This window comes from Leucoraja erinacea, chromosome 1 (assembly GCF_028641065.1).
Source record: "Leucoraja erinacea ecotype New England chromosome 1, Leri_hhj_1, whole genome shotgun sequence".
NCBI lineage: Eukaryota > Metazoa > Chordata > Chondrichthyes > Rajiformes > Rajidae > Leucoraja > Leucoraja erinaceus.
Genome location: NC_073377.1, coordinates 151,280,788 through 151,301,718, shown reverse-complemented (window position 1 = coordinate 151,301,718; position 20,931 = coordinate 151,280,788).

Genomic DNA, 20,931 nt, shown 5'->3' with positions numbered 1-20,931 from the left:
AATCCAAGCAACATCATAGTGAATCTCCTCTGCACGATCACCAGCATAACTAATGATTACAGTTTACAAACACAGAAAGAAATGATTTATTTCTCCTGTGGGAAGAGACACAGATGGACTCTGTAGGAAGGAACTGCAGATGCTGGTCTACACTGAAGATAGACACAATATGCTGGAGTAACTCTGCAGGACCGGCAGCATCTCTGGAGAGAAGGAGTGGGTGATGTTTCCGGTTGAGACCTGAGGTCTGAGGATGGGTCTCGACCCAAAACATACCCCCTTCCTTCTCTCCAGAGATGTTGTCAGTCCCGCTGAGTTACTCCAGCATTTTGTGTCTATCACAGACGGTCTATGTTGCCGTTCCCACTGATGCTGCCTGACCTGCTGAGTGTTTCTAGTGTTTATTTAAGATTTCCAGAATTGGCGGGTGTATTTTTGATTTCTACGTTTATTCCCCCTCTTTGTTTTCAACCTCTTAACCAATTCCCAATTGATACTGACATTTTTTATCACCAATTTAATGTGCTTTGAAAGAAGAACCTTTTTCAGCATCTTCCTGTATTGCACCTAATTCGGAGCATTCTGAAAATGAAACATGCACCATTCACTGGCTGTCCTGCAGCTGCATTGTTAGCCACATCCACAAAGAACTTTAATACGTTGATCAAAAATGGCTTATTTCATAAGTCCATGTTATCTTGCTTCAATCATAATATTATTTTCTAAGTGGCTAGATGTCACTTTGTTTATCATTGCCTACAGTATTTTCCCATCTACTGATGTCAAGCTAATAGGTTGGTAGTTCCTTGTTTTCCCTCCCTCCTTGCTGAAAGAGTGAAGTCACATTCGTTGCCTTCTAATTTGCAAAAACTATTCCAGAACCTAGATGATTTCGATGATAATAACCAATGCATCCACTATCACAAGAGCCTTCTCCTTAAAACCCCGTGGATGTAGATTATCAGTGTGTAGGAAGGCACTGCAGATGCTGGTTTAAACCGAAGATAGATACAAAATACTGGAGTAACTCAAAAGAGATAAATATTAGCAGACTAGTCTGTAGAAGGGTCTCGACCCGATACGTCACCCACTCCTTCTCTCCAGAGATGCTGCATGTTCCGCTGAGTTACTCCAGCATTTTGTGTCTATTTAGATCATCCGATTTTTTCAGTTGTTTCTGTTGTTAGGTTCTTTATTCTTTGCAATGGCATTTCTTTGACAATATTTATCTCTTTTACATTTTTCCCTTCATCTTCATAATCATAATCATAATAAACATATTCATACTTTATTGGCCAAGTATGTTTTGCAAAATACGAGGAATTTCATTGGCCAAACAGTCATACCAATAAAAGGCAACATAACAGACAAAATACATTTTAACATAAACATCCACCCCAGTGACTCCTCCGCATTCCTCTCTGTGATGGAAGGCGAAAAAAAGTTCAGTCTCTTCCCTTCTTTGGTGTCCGCGGTCGGGGGCCTCGGGCCTACTGGAGTAAGAGCGGAGCTGTGGGATATCGAGGAGACCCTAGTGAGAGCCTCATCTATAATGGAAGAGGGGAACCCCCGTTTCCTAAAGAATGAGGACCTCTCCGTTGCCCTGGTATGGAAAACCTCATCCTGGGCGCAGATAGGGAGTAGACGGAGGAATTGGGAGTAGGGGATAGAGTCTTTACAGGAAGCAGGGTGGGGAGGAGTGTAGTCAAGATGGCTAAGGGAGTCAGTAGGTTTGTAGTAGATGTCGGTCAGTTTCCTGGGATGGGAACGGTGAGATCTAGAAACGGTAGGGAGATGTTGGAGATGGTACAAGTGAATTTGAGTGCAGGATGGAAATTAGTGGTGAAGTTTATGAAGTCAGTGAGTTGTGTATGGGTGCAGAAGGAGGCACCAATGCAGTCGTCAATGTAGCAGAGGTAGAGTTCAGGGATAGGGCCAGTGTACGCCTGGAACAGGGATTGTACGATGTAGCCTGCAAAAAGGCAGGTATGGGGCCCATGCGAGTACCCATAGCTATGCCTTGGATTTGGAGGAAGTGGGCGGAGTCAAAGGAGAAGTTTTCGAGGGTATGGACCAGCTATGCTAGGTGGAGGAGAGTATTGGTAGACGGAAATTGGCTGGTTCTGCGGTCGAGGAAGAATCGGAGGGCTTTAAGACCCTTCTGGTGGTGGATGGAGGTGTAGAGTGACTGAACGACCACAGTAAAGATGAGGGAGTGGGGGCCTGGAAAACAGAAGTCGATGAGGAGACGAAGAGCATGTGAGGTGTCTTGGACATAGGTAGGGAGGGATTGTACCAGGGGGGATAGGATGGAGTCGAGGTATGTGGAAATTAATTTGGTGGGACATGAACAAAACAAAAACAATGGGTCTGCCAGGACAGTTCTGTTTGTGGATTTTGGGGAGAAGATAAAATCAGGCCATGCGGGGCTGGGGAACAATAGGTTTGGAGGCTTTAGAGGGCAGAGAGCTGGAAGTGATGAAACAGTAATGGTGCTAGAGATTAAGGCCTGGTGCTCGTCTGTGGGGTCATAGTCCAAGGAGTTATACATGGTACAATGTACATGGTACAATGATTATTGTATCACTCCATTACTTCTGCCTCTAGATCCCGATTTTGTACTGGACCCTACACCTTTAATGTTATTTAGATGTCTATGACAATCCCCACTTATAGTTTCTGCTCCCTGCTCCTTTAAGGTCTAACCAGTCAGATTCTAATTCTAAGCACATCTGCCAAACCAACATACTTCTTCTCTATTATCATGAGATCATTCCTTTTTAATAGCACAACCTCACCTCCCTTTCCTTTTTGCCTGTATCAAATTCCCTGTAATATTTCACGCCCAGCTTTGGTTACCCATCAGCTATGTTTCTGTAATGGAAATTAATTCACAACAGTTTAGCAACAAATTTAACTATTGGGCCTGTCCCACTTAGGTGATTTTTTCAGCGACTGCCGGCGACTGTCATAGTTGTAGCAGGTCACCGAAAATCCGGCGATTGGACCCCCCGTGACAATGTCTACAACAATGTCTACAACCACCTACCACCTAGTTGACTTTAACATAGAAACATAGAAACATAAATATTAGGTACAGGAGTAGGCCATTCGGCCCTTCGAGCCTGCACCGCCATTCAATATGATCATGGCTGATCATCCAACTCAGTATCCCGTACCTGCCTTCTCTCCATACCCCCTGATCCCCTTAGCCACAAGGGCCACATCTAACTCCCTCTTAAATATAGCCAATGAACTGGCCTCAACTACCCTCTGCGGCAGCGAGTTCCAGAGATTCACCACTCTCTGTGTGAAAAAGGTTCTTCTCATCTCGGTTTTAAAGGATTTCCCCCTTATCCTTAAGCTGTGACCCCTTGTCCTGGACTTCCCCAACATCGGGAACAATCTTCCTGCATCTAGCCTGTCCAACCCCTTAAGAATTTTGTAAGTTTCTATAAGATCCCCTCTCAATCTCCTAAATTCTAGAGAGTATAAACCAATTCTATCCAGTCTTTCTTCATAAGACAGTCCTGACATCCCAGGAATCAGTCTGGTGAACCGTCTCTGCACTCCCTCTATGGCAATAATGTCCTTCCTCAGATTTGGAGACCAAAACTGTACGCAATACTCCAGGTGTGGTCTCACCAAGACCCTGTACAACTACAGTAGAACCTCCCTGCTCCTATACTCAAATCCTTTTGCAATGAAAGCTAACATACCATTCGCTTTCTTTACTGCCTGCTGCACCTGCATGCCTACCTTCAATGACTGGTGTACCATGACACCCAGGTCTCGCTGCATCTCCCCCTTTCCCAATCGGCCACCATTTAGATAATAGTCTGCTTTCCCGTTTTTGCCACCAAAATGGATAACCTCACATTTATCCACATTAAGCTACGGCAAGCTACCTACAACTGGCGACCCATTAGGACGTCCACCTACGACCACACCTATGACAACCTATGTCCACCCGCGACAAGCTACGACAAGGTACGACCCTGTCGGTGACAACTGAAGACAACTTAAGACAATTCAGTCGCTGGTACCTGTCACCGGTTGACGAAGATTGACGTAGGTAGTTGCCCATGGAATTCACTGGTGAGCACCAGCGACAATCTACGTCACCCTGATGACAACTTACGACAGCACCTACATCAGGAGAAGTCAAGCTACACTCATTGGTGTCAAGCCAACTGTCGCCGACTGTCGCCGAAAAGTTTTGAACATTTCAAAATCCAGCGGCCACCAGAAAAACGCTACGATTCTTTGGGCGACTGAGGAGACTACACACGACCATACAGGCGACACCCCGGCGACCATGTGGTGACAGCCTAGTTGCCTGTAGTCGCCTAAAAAATTGCCTAAGTGGGACGGGCCCTTATGGTTTTAATATCTTTAAATTTGACTTTTGAAGGTTTTCTTACATACTCTGATCCTATTTATTGCCTTCCTTTGTTTCCACTATTTGTTTATTTTCCTCACTACATTTCTAACTTTTAGCTTACATTCTCTATCTCCTCAATCTCTTCTCAACTGACCTGCTGAAATTGTTTAAACTCTTCCCAAAAGCATGAGTTCAAAAGACCCATGCCGACCAATTTTTACTCGCGGAAAATCTTTCAGCATGCTGAAAATGTTTCCTCGACCAAACCGAGGCCGCGAGTATGCGGGAACTTCCCTCGAGCATGCAGGAGAGTTCCAGTGACCTCATAGAACCTCCTGGGACCACGTGTCGACCATGCTGCATGAGTCGAGGGCAAACTCTTCTAAACTCGCAGATTATGTCGCCGCAGTGGGACAGCCCCTTTAATTGGCTTCTCTTCATAACCCCTCAACACCCATGTCCCAAGCTTGTGACCCCATTGAACCACCCTATCCCTCCCTTTCTTCCTTCACCATGTTCAATCTGTCTACCAGACTCACCCTCCACATTCATTGATCTGTTGATCTGTTGACCCGGACTTGGAATTTCCCCCTGACAATTGATTGCAACCCTGACTGCTAATCCTAACCTATAATAATAATAATAATAATAATGTTTATTTATATAGCACTTTTAAACAAAATCACTTTGAACCAAAGTGCTTTACAGAGATTGATTAAACTAATTGAATAGATTAAATGTCAATAAATCCATACAAAATAAAAAAGAAAAAGAAAAAAAGGAGCTCTAACTAGCTACATTTCTGGCTACATTTCCTGATCCCATCTACAAGTCCTATCAAACACAGAGGAATGATTTTGAATGCAACGTGTGAGTGATAAAATTGGGACCGTCCAGATGTTTGCAATATCGTGCATGAAATGTGGAATTGGTTGAAATTTATTTACGAGCCACAGCTGGCCTTTGTGATGGTGTCCTGTTCTGGTGGGAACTCACACTTCAACCACTGGGCCATTTGAGTTTGGAGAATATTGGACACAAACAAAACATGATCCTGCTGAACTAAGTCACTTTTCAACTCGTTGTAAAATTATGTTCTATTTTTGTCACTCTTTCCTAGAGGTTCCTTTACAGCAAAATGCAAGAAAAATAACAGTGGCACAGTGGTGCAGCGGGTAGAGCTGCTGCCTCACAATGCCTGAGACCTGGGTTCGATCCTGACCACAGGTGCAATCGGTGTGGAGTTTGCACATTCTTCCAATGACCGCGTGTCTTCCTGTTTCCTCCGGGTGCTTTGGTTTCATCCCACATTTCAAAGATATGCAGGTTTGTAGGTTAGCTGGCCTCTGTAAACCTCTCCCTAGTGGGTATGGAGTAGTTGGGAAAGTGGGATAATATAGAATTCTTGTGAACGGGTGGGTGATCGATGGTCAATGTAGACTGGATGGGCCAAAGCACCCATTTCCATGCTGTATTTCTAAAGTAAACATTTGCTGGGGTAGCGAGAATGAGGACAAACACCATCCAGAGAGAAAGGGGAAGATTTAGCCTAGAGAACAAAATGCTTTAAATTAAGTTCAGTTTTCATTGCTGTCCTTCCCAGGAGTAGGCCAGTTAGGTTAGGGCACTTTCACTAATGTTGGATGACAAGAGACAATAGATAATAGACAATAGACAATAGGATGAGGTCGTCACTCTGCAGGAAAAGCCAGCAACTAGATTAGTGACATAACGCTGTGTGCCCTGCAGCCGACATGCCTAGGCTCGTTACACACCAAAAGGCTCATGAGTCAGTTTCTGGGGAAAAAACCCATATGTATCTGGTGTCTGCAATATCTTTAGTCTTTGTCTTCTTAAAATAATTCAACCACATCACAGAAGAAACTGGTTTATAGAAAAGATCGGTTTGGTCATGTAGATGTGACTGCTTGTGTTTATCCAGGGCCAATCAAAGTGAAATGTATGTTCTAGTAACTTGTGTAGAAAGAAAAAAGTCCTCAAACAGTTTGCACTGATTTGTAATACAGCTTCGTTTTTAGGAGCTAAAGCAAGTTAACTGGTTGAAGGTTAGGAATTTGAATGCTGGATCATGATCTGGTCAGCTGCGAGTGTGATCATAGATTCATAACATTGAACAGCACAGAAACAGGCCCTTTCAGTTCAACTCATCCTTGCCAACTGTGAGACTTTGGTGATCTTTGAACTATCATTAATCAGACTTTAGTTTGCACTAAATGTTGTACCCTTTATCCTTTGTTTGTGCACTTTGGACAGCTTGCTTGTAATTATGCATTGTCTTTGACTGGATAGCACACAAACAAACACTTTTCACTGTATATGTGACAATAATAAACTAAACTAAACTAAGCTAAAGTAATCTAAACTTATCTAAACTGAACTGAACTAAACTAAGCTAAACGAAACTAAACTAAATTAAATTAAACTAAACTAAACTAAATTAAACTAAACTAAACTAAGCTAAAGTAATCTAAACTTATCTAAACTGAACTGAACTAAACTAAACTAAAACTAAACTAAATTAAACTAAACTAAACTAAACAAAACTTAACTAAACTTAACTCAACTAAACTAAACTAGACTATGACGTGAAGCAATGCTATTTCTATTTGCCTGCATTAGACATGTATCCCTCTATGTCTCTGCTATCAGAGTACATGCCCAGATGTATTTGAAGGACATAAAGAACTCAGCAGCATAGTGAACAACCTACTGTAAGCATGCCCTGGAGCTATCTGTATGCAACCCTCCAGGACTTTCAAAAAATCGTTATACGATTTTCATTAAAAATACTGAGGACTTGCTGCATCTGTTTACAGCTGAGCTGAGATTTGGTTCTAAAACTCTTCTCTCGTTTCAAAGCCAACGTTTTACTGAGCTCCGAGATAAAGTTTCATGGGCTGCCCTGATGAAGTTTGGTGTTAACTCCTGTTTTTTTGCTAACCGTTCTTCCTCAAAATAAATGTGCAGTTTCTTTCACTGAGAATGAGCTGACTCATGGGTGACTGAGTCAATAATACAATGCAGGCAATATCAATCAGCTTTTTGAACTTTACGTCTGTTGAAAGTACTGGATGTACCAGACCAGCAAATCTCCAAGCAAAAAAGGGGAAGAAAAAGTGCAGCAAAACAAAACTGAAATAAATATTAAATATTTTCAAAACTACGAGGCCTGAAGTGGGATGATATTTTCTGAGGGAGAACAGATGGGGTGGGGGATGGGTGCTGAAGAGAGATTTAATTATATATATAAGTGGGTGAGATCTTGTTAGAATGAGAAATTATTCCTATTGGCTGGGAAACTAATTGTGGGAATCTGAAAATCACTGCCTGAAAATGTGGTGACTTTCAACTTCAAGAAAGAACTACAGATGCGAAGGTGGACAAAAATGCTGGAGGAACTCAGTGGGTGTAGGCAGCCTCTATGGAGAGAAGGAATAGGCCATGTTTTGGGTCTCGACCCGAAACGTCGCCTATTCCTTCTCTCCATAGAGGCTGCCTCACCCGGAGAGTTCCTCCAGCATTTTTGTCTATCTGGTGATTTTCATCATTGCATTGTGCTGGAGAGGGTTCAGAGGAGGTTTATGAGAATTATCACAGGAATGAGTGGGTTAACATATGATGAGTATTTGACAGCACTGGGTCTCAACTTCCTGGAGTTCAGAAGGATGAAGGGGACCTTCATTGAAATTTACTGATTAGTGAAAGGCTTGGATGTGGAGTGGATGTTTCCACTAGTGGGAGAATCTAGGACCAGAGGGCATAGCCTCAGAATAAAAGGACGTTCCTTTTGGAAGGAAATGAAGAGGAATTTCTTTAGTCAGAGGGTGATGAATCTGTGGAATTCATAGCCACAGAAGGCTGTGGAGGCCAAGGCAATGGATAATTTTAAGGCAGAGATAGATAGATTCTTGATTAGTACGGTTGTCAGGGTATATGGGGAGAAGGCAGGAGAATGGGGTTAAGAAGGAGAGATAGATCAGCCATGATTGCATGGAGGAGCAGTATGGCCTAATTATTCTTCTATCACATGAACATGAAAACATTTGATAATGCTATGGAGCTTTGAGTCTAGAGCTAAGCGATAGCATTCGGCCAAATCGCTCTTCATTGCCTCGCATGAACATGACGAACGGAAACCCTTCTTCTTGTGCCATAAACGAAAGATCATAGAGCGGAGCAAGATGGTTCACTCCACGAAAAACCCGTAGTGGGTGATGGATAATCTTCAGCGCCATTTCCGTCATGGCATCACGCTGATTCAGGAAGATTCTGCTATATCAGGCTGAGAGATTAAAGGGTAAACAAAATGCAGCATGTCGGGCAGCATTTCTGGACAAAAGGAATAGGTGACACTTTTTGGGCGAAACCCGTCTTCAGACTGAGTCAGGGGATAGAGGAACTAAAACCATCCTCCCTCCTCCCCCTTCCCTCCGACACAGACACAGAGCGATCACCCCCCCCCCCCCCCCCCCCCCCTCTTTTGTTAAACATCTCATTCCTTCGTGTGTTTTTAAAAAATTTCCCCCGTACCATTTCCGTACTTTTTCGATAGCTGCCATGACCCGTTTGATGTCATCCTTCGCCCTGCTCCTGTTCGCGGCCCGCACCGATCTGCCGGACATGCTGTGTGTGTGTATTTGTTTTGCGGAGTCGGAGGGAAGAAGCGCCGGCACCAAGAGCGAGCGAGGGCACGGACAGACGGACGAAAGCAACGATCATAGAGCAGAGTAGGTGACATTTCAGGTCGAGACCCTTCTTCAGATGGAGTCAGGGAAAAGAGGAACAAGAGATATAGACGGTACTAAGGGCGAATGAATGGAAGATATGCCTATATCTCCTGTTTCCCTTTTCGTCAATGGAGGGAAGGTTGCAGCCAACAACGTTCTCAGCTGATCGGACGATTCGCTGCAGCCTCCGGGTATCGTGTTTGGTGGCTGAGCCAAACCAGACCATGATGGAGAAGATGAGGACAGACTCTGCGATGGCCGTGTAGAATTGGACCATCATTGTCTGTGGCAGATTGCGTTTCTTCAGCTGCTGCAGGAAGTACAACCTCTGTTGTGCCGTATTGACTGTGGAATAGATGGTAGCCCCCCCCACTAAGGTCCTTGTAGATGATGGTTCCCAGGAACTTAAAAGACTCCACAGATGTGACTGTGGTGTTGTTGATGGTGAGTGGGGTGAGGGGAGAGGGAGCTCTACTAATGTCCACAATCAATTCCACTGTCTTAAGATCATTGAACTCCAGGCTTCTGCGGATTGTCCAGGTTATTCTCAGTCCTATGCTGATATTTACATCCTTCTCTTTCTCTCAGGTGCTACACTTGCTTTAAGCTTGTTACATCTCTACATTTTTCATATCTGTTGAAAGATCAAGAATTTGCTCTGATTCTCACTTTACAGAAGCCACCTGAGCAGTTGAACATTTCCAGCATTTTCTCTTTGCATATTCTAATGATACGTGACAGAAATATAACATGTTCTTTCCTTCCTCTAATCTCCCACCTAACCTCCTCCCCCCTCAGGCACATCTGTCCTATTGCTGCACCCTTTATCTGCTCAGGCTGCCTGCCTCTTACACCTGTATTGGGAATCTTCAGTTCCCTTATCCTCATGCCCATCCTCCTATCAGTACTCCTCTTCCCTACTCTCTTGCTCTTGTTCCAGTTCTTTGTGTTTTCCAAAGGGCATATTGCAATGCATTTGGTTTCTGTCTTATTTTCACCACATCCTCATTTTTTCCAACCACTCATTCTAATGTTGAAGGTGGTGGCTAAGGTTACCAATTCTTGTTGCACTTACTCCACCCATTGCTTCCGCTGAGTCCCGATGAAAAATCAATACCCAGCCCCATACTTCATCTGAGGAGAGATGTACATTCATAAGCAACACTTGTCGAGAGAATTAAAGCTTCTGCCAGGGATGCCTGAATATCACGAGAGCCAAGTTGCACTAAAACTATTTCACACTTGTATGATGGACACGATTTTCGCCATTTTACACAACCTTTCCTTGTGGCCAAGAAATAGGTTTTGGAAACATGAAATGAAACCTCGTAAAATAAAGAAGTGAGGTAATGCTTTCAGTGACGGCATTGAGTGATTTTCCACAGAATCCCTCTTAATTTTCTCCACATATTTGGTGGAACACAGATACACCTTCCAATGAAGTTACATGGGGAGCTTAGGCAATTCCCACACAGATTATCTTCCTTATGTTGTTGAGTTAGATCGTCCCTGTTTAGATCACATGGTGACCCAAGGTGCGATAGCTGAATGGATAGAAAATTAGCTTCTTGGAAGGAAGCAGAGGGTCATAAGCAATGTCATAAGGAATAGTAGTGGAATTTGGCTATTCGGCCCATCAAGTTGACTGTCATTCAATCAAGGCCGATCTATCTCTCCCTCCTAACCCCATTCCACTACTTTCTCCCCATAACCTCTGACTCCCGTAATAATCAAGAATCAAGGGTGATGGTGGAAGGTTGGTTTTTGGACCGGAGGGCAAAGGGTTCAGGGCCTCAGGGTTTGGTGCCTGACCCATTATTTTTTGCCATCTCTATTAATAATTTGGATGAGAATGTACATGGATAGTAAGTTTTCAGATGACACAAAAGTGGGTGGTATTGTAGATAGTGAAGATGTTGTCAAAAGTTGCTGCAGGATCGTGATCGGTTGGGCAGGTGGGCTGTGGAATGGTTGATGGAATTTAAACAGAGAAATGTGAGTGTTGTACTTTGGCAAGTCCAACATGGGCAGTACTTACACAGTGAGCGGTAGAGCTCAGGGGAGTGATGTAGAGCAGAGGGATCTAGGAGCACAGGTACAGTACATTGTTAGTTGAAAGTGGCATTACAGATAGATAGGGTCGTCAAAAAGGCTTTTGGAACATTGGTCTTCATCAATCAAACCATTAAGTATAGAATATAGAAAGTATAGAATGTTTAAGAAGGAACTGCAGATGCTGGAAAATCGAAGGTACACAAAAATGCTAGAGAAACTCAGCCGGTGCAGCAGCATCTCTGGAGCAAAACATTGCCTATTTCCTTCGCTCCATAGATGTTGCTGCACCCGCTGAGTTTCTCCACCATTTTTGTGTACCATTGTATAGAAGTTGGGAGGTCATGTTGCAGTTGTATAAGATGTTAGTGAGGCCGCATTTGGTGTATTGTGTTCAGTTTTAAGCATCATGCTATAGGAAAGATGTTGTCAAGCTGGAAAGTGTGCAGAGATGATTTACAAGGATGTTGCCAGGACGAGAGGGTCTGAGCTATAGGGAAAGGCTGAGCAGACTAGCTCTCTATTCCTTGGAGTGCAGGAGGATGGGGGTGATCTTATAGAGGTGCACAAAATCATGACAGGAATAGATCAGTAGACGCAGTAGAGTCTCTTGCCCAGAGTAGGGGAATCAAGACCCAGAGGACATAGGCTTAAGGTGAGGGGGGAAAGATTTAATCGGACCCGAGGGATAACGTTTGCACACAAAGGGTGATGGCTGTGTGGAATGAGCTGCCGGGGGACGTAGTTGAGGCAGTTGAAGAAAAATGTTGACAGGTACATGAATAGGACAGGTTTAAAGGGATATGGGCCAAAGGCAGGCAGGTTGGATGAGTACAGATGGGACATGTTGACTGGTGTGGGCAGGTTGGGCCGAAGGGCCTGTTTGCATGCTGTAAGACTATGACTACGATTGACCTACTGAATAGAGCACGGCAGATTTTGGTCCATTTGCATTTTCTGGGCTTGATCCACATATAAAAATCTGTCGGTCATATTTAGAACATATTACCAGAGGAATCTTCCTGCTGCCAGCTTCTACTTGAAAATGACCTCCTCCCCCAATTTCAGATAATGAGCTATGGGTTATTATCCAGATGATAAATTATGGGTTATGATCAGATAACTGGTGTCTAATCTTATCTCTGTAAAGCCAAATTAAATTTTACAGTTGATTCTTATTTCTGGACTGATGCCACATTTCAATAGGGGAATTGCTGATCGGGGAGGAGATGGTGAGGAGAGGCGTGGATTAGTTGATTCCTGTGATCTTAGCAAAATCATTTTAAGACCTGAAATCTCTCCAACTTGCAAAGCACATTATCATAAAACCGAAGATAGACACAAAAAGCTGGAGTAACTCAGCAGGACAGGCATCATCTCTGGAGAGAAGGAATGGGTGACGTTTCGGGTCAAGTCAAGACCCTTCTTCAGATAAAACCAAAGCCTTCTGGCATCATAATGTATTTTTCTTCTTTCTGTACATTGTCGAAAACTGATTTAAGGACTTTCTTGTTGGTTAATTTCATTCAATATAACAAAAAGCAGTGTCATTCTGTACCTCAGGGCATTTGGGAAGTTAAAATGAATAAAACCTGTTTCCATTCAGGGTGGGGTTGTGATGTGCTAATTATACAAGGCATTCCTATTTCTGTACAGTTAAAAAAATGAGTGAGATTGTTGTTGCTAAAGTCACTGCCACATGGAGGAGAAAATAAGAGGCTACAGGCTGGTTTAGATGGAATAGATTAAAAGATACAGCATGAGATCACAATCACAAATGATACTTTATTCGTCAAGTATGTTTTGCAACGTACGAGGAATTTCATTTGCCAAGTCAGTCATACAAATAAAAAGCAACGGAACACACAAAATACATTTTAACATAAACATCCACCACAGTGACTCCTCCACATTCCTCACTGCGATGGAAGGCGAAAAAAAAAGTTCAATCTCTTCTTTGTCCTCCAGTGGTCGGGTGCCTCGAGCCCTCTGTTGACAGGATGATCTTGACTCCCATAGCCGGCGGTCGGGCCTCTGCATCGGGGTGATCAAGCTCCTGCTTTGGGGGATGTCAGCTTCCCCAGCGCCGGGTGATCGGACCCCGGTTCGGGGTTGATCGAGCCTTCTTTGTCGTTGGAGCTCCCGACTAGCCTCTCCCGAGACTGCGAGCTCTTGATGGTAAAGTCCGCATCCCAGGCAAGGGATCGACTCTGATGTTAAGGCCACGGCCCGCGGTGGGGCTCAATCAGTCCGAGGCGGCCTCCAGCTCCATTGATGGTAGGCCGCAGAGCGACCGGTGATGAGATCTGGTAAAAAATCCCATCTGTGGCAAGGTAAGAAACTGAAACAAATATTCCCCCGACTCCCTACACCTCCCCCCACACAAAACAAACCGAAGAATATTTACACAAACATTTAAAATGCACAAAAAATAAAATTTTAAAGGTGAAAACACAGATAGACTGTTGGCGGGGCTGCCAATCGTGCAGCGCCCCCCCCCCCCTGGTGGCCATGAGCCCGCATTAATCATCGTTCACTTGTTTACATTTGTTCCATGCTTTACCAGTTACACATCGACTTCCAACACACTAAGGGCAATCTACAGAGGCCAATTAACCTACAGACCAGCACATCTTTGGGATGTGGGAAGAAACCAGAGCACCCAGAGGAAATCCAAAGGGAGAACTGGCAAACTAAACACAGACGGCACCCAATGTCAGATTCAACCTGGGTTTCTGGTGCTGTGAGGCAGCAGCTCTAACAGCTGTGCCACTGTGCCACTCACTTACTAGTGCAGTTTGCCAGTAAGAAAGATGGATTAATCTGGCAACGTTAGTGACATGACTGCAGGGATGTGCGGTCAAGGGAGGGAGAGACTCACCTGTCATACTCCCAATGAAAATAGCTGTTAAGAAAAGTAAAGAAAAATAATAATAAAATAAAACAAATATAAAGATTTTTCCACTGATCTGTGTTATAAATATAATTTCTATATGAATCTAATAATTTTTTATAGTAAAAATTGCAAAATTTGCATAGCTCCGCTGCAAATACAGGGAGAGATGAGAGGTGAGGCAGCGGCGAGCTGAGCCTCCCCTTGGATTGCGTAAACCCTTAGAAACTGCATGGAGCGCGGGCAATAAGCATGTGCCTGTTACTATCTCTCTGTATGTCACCAATGTAATGTTTGTAAACCCCTTCATTACATGTCCTCGCCTTCCATAGTCCAGGTAACGTATTTCACATATAAAGATATTAAATTTGTGCTCGCTGGTCCCATATAAAACTGCAATGAAAAAGCACCAGGAGAGGCAGCGATCACATCTGCCTCATAAGGGGGCGTGTCTTGAGCCCAGTGGAGGGAGAGCGAGCATCAATTACGGAGGCTCAGCCCACGTAATTGACGCTGCCTCACTCTCCCTCCATGTTAGCTAGCTTCAGCAGCGGCGGCGCAGCATTGGATTCCACCGCTGGCGGCGCTGACCAAAGATCATAGAGCGGAGCAAGATACGCCACACGGCGAAAAAACGGTCATTGGGAAGGTAGACTTTGTGGGTACATTAGAAAGTTATTAGATTTAAAAAAAAAAGATCTATACTTATCACAATAATAAAGTCATCAATTTTTGTACTTCTGTACATGTTTGTTTAGTTCATGTACGGCAGGAGTGGCCCGCGGGACACACCAGGCCCACCACCTGATTTTTCAAGCTCAGATTCGAGTCGGGGAGCACAGCGGCCCGGGGCTGCTCTTAGTGTTGTTACCGGTTAGATCCCTCGAATTGTCAGAGACATCACTGGGGTGCCGTGAAGAAGGGTGCAATGGTGCGGTGAGGGAGGATTCAGTGGCGGACAGAATGGGACGGCTACGGGTATAACGTGTCATCGTTCCTCTCTCCCTCTCTCTCTCTCTCGCCATTCTCTCTCTCTCTCCCCATTCTCTCTCTCTCTCTCTCTCTCCTTTCTCTCTCTCTCCCTTCTCTCTCTCTCCCCATTCTCTTTCTCTCTCCTTTCTCTCTCCCTCTCTCTCTCTCCCCTGCATCTCTCTCTCTCTCTCCCCATTCTCTCTCTCTCCCCATCTCTCTCTCTCTCTCTCTCTCTCTCTCCCTCTCCCTCCCTCTCTCTCTCTCTCTCTCGTTCTCTCTCTCTCCCTCTCTCTCTCTCTCTCTCTCTCTCTCTCTCTCTCTCTCTCTCTCTCTCTCTCTCTCTCTCTCTCCTTTCTCTCTCTCTCTCTCTCTCTCTCTCTCTCTCTCTCTCTCTCTTTCTCTCTCTCTCTCTCTCTCCCTCTCTGTCTGTCTGTCTGTCTCTCTCTCTCTCTCCTTCTCTCTCTCTCTCTCTCTCTCTCTCTCTCTCTCTCTCTCTCTCTCTCTCTCTCTCTCTCTCTCTCTCTCTCTCTCTCTCTCTCTCTCTCTCTCTCCCTCTCTCTCTCTCCCTCTCTCTCTCTCTCCCTTCTCTCTCTCTCTCTCCCTCTCTCCCTCTCTCTCCTCTCTCTCTCTCTCTCCCCCCTCTCTCTCTCCCATCTCTCTCTCCCCTCTCTCTCCCTTCTCTCTCTCTCTCCTCCTCTATCCCTCCCCCCCAGGCTCAACCCCTCTCTCCTCGGGGAGATGCGGTGATCAATACAGGGAGGGCTGGGCCACTGATACTAGCCAGCGCCTCCCCAGCCATTGACCTCATCAGCACGGCTGCGCTGATAAAGGGCCTGTCCCACGAGCATGCGACCTGCATGCGCCAGGCGCGACCAAACCGGAAGATGCTGCGTCCGGCGTCGAGACGCTGCGTATGCCCGTTGAGGCGCTGTGGGCCTGGCAGGCCGACGCCGTGCGGGATTTTTGAAGATGGTCAGTTTTTCGGAGCCCCGCACGATGTCGGGACCAGCTCCGCACAACTCCATACGGCTCTGGCGATTGAAGTGGGACCGGTCCCGCGAGGCCGTACGGCTCAAGCGACCACGTTAGGTCGCACTTGCCGCATGGAGTCACATGCTCGTGGGACAAGCCCTTAAGAATTTTCACTCCTCCTGTCTTAGCTCACATGAAAGATTGCAAATGGGAATGCTCCAAATATGATGCTGCGATTAATCCAACCTTTGAATTGGGGGACGGATTAGTAATTGGCTGCTTTTTAAACCCGCTCCGTGTTGTGGAGACAAAAGGAATGTAGAATATTGAACAAAAAACAGAATGATGGAAGAACCTACCATGTCAGTTAGCATCTGTGCATGTAAAAGCTATAAGCTGACATTTCAGGTTGAGGCCCTGCGTCACGACTAAGAGGGAAGAAGAGAGATGACCTGGTTGGTGGGTGATAGATGAAACTAAATGCAATCAATCAATCAATCAACCTTTATTGTCATCTTGCAAGCAACAGTTGTACAGTGCAAAATAAAAAGACATTTCCCAGGGAATAGCAGAGCATCGCACATGAAATTTAAAACATTTCACACATAATAACACTAAAAACAATCCAGTCCCTGATGGAACAGTATAAATAGTTAAAAGCAGGTAAAACAACAACGTTAAAATACAGTAAAACCAATCATAAAAATGTCCGGGGCAGCTGATTTGAGTGGCCAGTGCCAGTTATTAAAGTGTCCGTGCCAGCCGCAGAATCAGGTGACTGTGAGTACAGAGTGACTTTTTAGCAGCCTCACAGCCTGTGGCAGGAAGCTGTTTAGCAGTCTTGTAGTCCGGGCTTTGATGCTTCGATATCTCTTGCCTGATGGCAGGAGATCCAGGTGTGTGTGGAGGGGGTGCAGTTTGTCCTTAGCAATTCTCTGAGCTTTTTTCAGACAGCGGCTCTGGAACAGTTCTTGTACCGAGGGTACGGAGATGCCAATGATCCTCTCTGCTCCCCTCACTACCCTCTGCAGAGCCTTCCTGTCCGAGCAGTTGCAGGTGGAGTACCACGTATTTATGCAGTACGTGAGTACAGACTCCACCGTGCCCCTGTAGAAAGTCCTGAGGATGTTGGTGGGGAGTGAGGCCTGTTTGAGTTTCCTCAGGAAGTGCAGTCGCTGATGGGCCCGTTTGACGGTCCCAGTGGTGTTCCTGGACCAGGTGTCTGTAATTTGCACACTGAGGAACTTTATGCTCTCCACTCTCTCCACTGCAGTGCCACTGATGTTGAGGGGTGTATGCTTTGGCTGCGCCCTCCTGAAGTCGACAACCATCTCCTTTGTTTTGTTGACATTTAATTCTAGATTATTTTTGCCGCACCAGTCCACTAGTTCTTTTACTTCCTCCCTTGTACATTGATTCGTCATCTCCACTGATGAGTTCCACCACTGTTGTGTCATCCGCAAATTTTATGATCTTATTGTTCCTGAATCTGGCAGCACAGTCATGTGTGAGCAATGTGAACAACAGCGGGCTGAGCACACAGCCTTGAGGGGAGCCGGTGCTCAACGTGATCGAGCCTGAAGTGTTCTTGCCAACACGGACTGACTGCGGTCTCTCTGTCAGAAAGTCCAAGATCCAGTGACACAGGGTGGTGTTGAGGCCCAGCAGGGTTAGTTTCTCCACAAGTCTCTGTGGGATGATGGTGTTAAACGCTGAGCTGAAGTCAATGTACAGGATTCTGGCATATGTGTTTTTGTTTTCCAGATGCGTGAGTACTGTGTGCAGCGTGGTAGAGATGGCATCCTCTGTAGAACGGTTGGGGCGATAGGCAAACTGGAGGGGGTCTAACGATGAGGGGAGGCTGGCAGTAATGTGGGGTTTCACCAGGCGTTCAAAACACTTCATTATTATTGGGGTCAGGGCGACAGAGCGGTAATCATTTAGGCAGGCAACAACTGGTTTCTTCGCTATGGGGATTATCGTGGAAGTTTTGAGGCATGTGGGGACAATGGCTTGACTAAGGGAGATGTTAAAGATGTCTGTTAGCACATCTGCTAACTCCTCAGCACATTCATTGAGCACACGTCCTGGGATGTTGTCGGGTCCGACTGCTTTCCACGGGTTGACCTTGGACAGGGTTTTCCGTGTGTCCATTGGGTCTATGGTCAGGACTGGCTGGTCGGTTTGTAAGCAGGGGCTGGCTCTCCCCTTGGGTGTGGTGTTTGCTGCATCAAAATGTGCAAAGAAGTTGTTCAGTTCATCTGGGAGAGAAGTGTCCGTGTCGGTTACCTGCTGCCTTGCCTTGTACCCCGTCAGTGTTTGGATTTCCTTCCACATCCTCCTGGTGTCTCCTGTGTCACAAAGAGTACTGCTGTAGATTTGGGAGGAACAACAGCAGCAACAGATTAGCAAGAGATACCACTGATTGGCTCTAGCCCAAGTGTGAGGAGAGGGGTGAAAACAGTTGAAAACTGAGGAATTGGCTGTGTAAATTGGTAAATCAGGCAATTTATCAGTCAATTTAAGCAGGACAGCTCTTTGCGAGCGGCAGTGAGTGAAGTGCCCTGTGAGAAAAGTGTGAGTCTTTGGCTCGAGAGTCTAGTGCCCTGTGAGAAAAGTGTGAGTCTTTGGCTCGAGAGTCTTCGGAGAGGAGACCACGCAATACGCTTGAGAGGTAGAGACCTTTGGGAGTCGCGGCTCGAGAGACTAACAGAGGCAAAGAGGTTTGCCACGCACTGCAAGGGAGCAGTGGACCAGATAGGAAGAGCGGACGGAATTACCACTAGACAGCCAAACCAATAGGTAATTTACGGCTGGGGTGAGTACTTTCCCATTTATAGGAGGTAGGATTATATAAATAAGGGGTGTATCAATACAGTAGGGGATTCTTAAATAGGACCAGTTAATTACTTATATAAGATGGGCGGTCAGGAGATGTGCCAATACTGCGAGATGTGGGAATTTGTCGACACCATTGATGTAGAAGATCCCTACAGCTGCAGTAAGTGTTTGAGGCTAGAGGAACTCCAGCTCCGCATTGATGAGCTGGAGACCCAACTTCATACGCTGCGGTACATCAGGGAGGGGGAGTATTACCTGGATGTTTTGTGCCAGGGGATGGTCACACCGACCAGTTTAACTAATTCAGTAGGCAGTGAGCAAGGAAAGGAAGGTGTGGCCATAAGCGAGGCAGGTAGGGGGAACCAGGAGGAGATGCGGCAGGAGCCACAGCCCTTGTCCCTGACGAGCATGACCGAGGCTCTTACTCAATGTAAGGACGGGATCAGGGGCTGTGGGAGGGATGAGCAACCTGGCTGCAGCACCGTGGATCAGGAGGCCATTCAAGAGGGGGGAGTTAGAAGAAATGCCGTAGTGATAGTGGATAGTATTATTCGGGGGGTAGATAAGGTTCTCTGCGGCCAGCAGAACATGTCCCGAAGGCTGTGTTGCCTACCCGGTGCTAGGGTTAAGGATATCTCTGCGGTGCTGGAGAGAAATTTGCAGTGGGAGGGGGAGGATCCAGTGGTCGTGGTCCATGTGGGGACCAATGACATAGGAAGGACGAGGAAGGAGGATCTGCTGAAGGAGTTTGAGCAGTTAGGGAATAAATTAAAAAGCAGAACCTCGAGGGTACTGATCTCCGGATTGCTACCTGAGCCACGGGCCAAATCGGCGAGGGTACGTAAAATTAAAAAGCTAAATGCGTGGCTCAAAGACTGGTGTGGGAATAATGGGTTTGGTTTCTTGGGCCACTGGCACCAGTACTGGGACAGGGGGGATCTGTTCTGTAAGGACGGACTTCACCTGAACGGTGCTGGGACTGGGGTCCTGGCAAATCATATAACTAGGGCAGTAGAGAGGTCTTTAAACTAAGTAGCGGGGGGGAGGTATCAAGGGGGGTAATAACGGCAGGGGTAGAGGAAATAGAGCAGGGTATCAGTGGGGAAGCGGAAAGTCAAAATGTGACAGGAGACAGAATGTGTGAAGATAAAGCTTTAGATGTAAAAGGGGCAAAAACGGAAAGGAAGGGTAGTAAAAATCATCTGAAAGTGCTTTATCTAAATGCACGGAGTATTCGTAATAAGATAAATGAATTAACGGTGCAATTAAGTATATATAGTTATGATATCGTGGCCATTACGGAGACATGGCTGCAAGGGGATCAGGACTGGGAGTTAAATATAGAGGGGTACTCGACAATTAGGAAAGATAGACAGGAAAGAAAGGGAGGAGGGGTGGCCCTTTTAATAAGGGAGGGAATAACGGCAATAGAGAGGAAGGATATTGCGTTGAAGGATCAGGATAGTGAAACAGCTTGGGTACAGATAGAGAATAATAAGGGGAAAAAAACACTAGTGGGTGTAATTTATAGACCTCCTAATAGCTGTGACGCTGTTAGTCAGAACATAAATCTGCAAATAGTTGACGCATGTAAAAAGGGAACTGCTGTAATCATGGGGGACTTCAATTTTCATATTAATTGGGCAAACCAAACTGGGCAGGGTAGACTAGAGGAAGAGTTTATAGAATGTATTAGAGACGGGTTCCTAGAACAGTATGTCACAGAACCGACAAGGGGGGAGGCAATCTTGGATCTGGTCCTGTGTAATGAAGCAGGATTAATTAAAAATGTCATAGTTAGGGACTCGTTGGGAACAAGTGACCACAATATGGTCGAATTCCATATTCAAATAGAAGGGGAGCAGGTTGAAACTCAGGCTAGGGTGCTTAGTCTAAATAAGGGGGATTATGAAGGTATGAGGACTGAGCTAATCAAAGTTGACTGGGATAGCAGACTTAAGAATAAGACGGTACATGAGCAGTGGTGTACGTTTAAGGGTATACTGTATAACCTTCAAGAAAAATTTATTCCTATGAAGAAAAAAAGGGGTAAGGGTAAGAACAGTCAG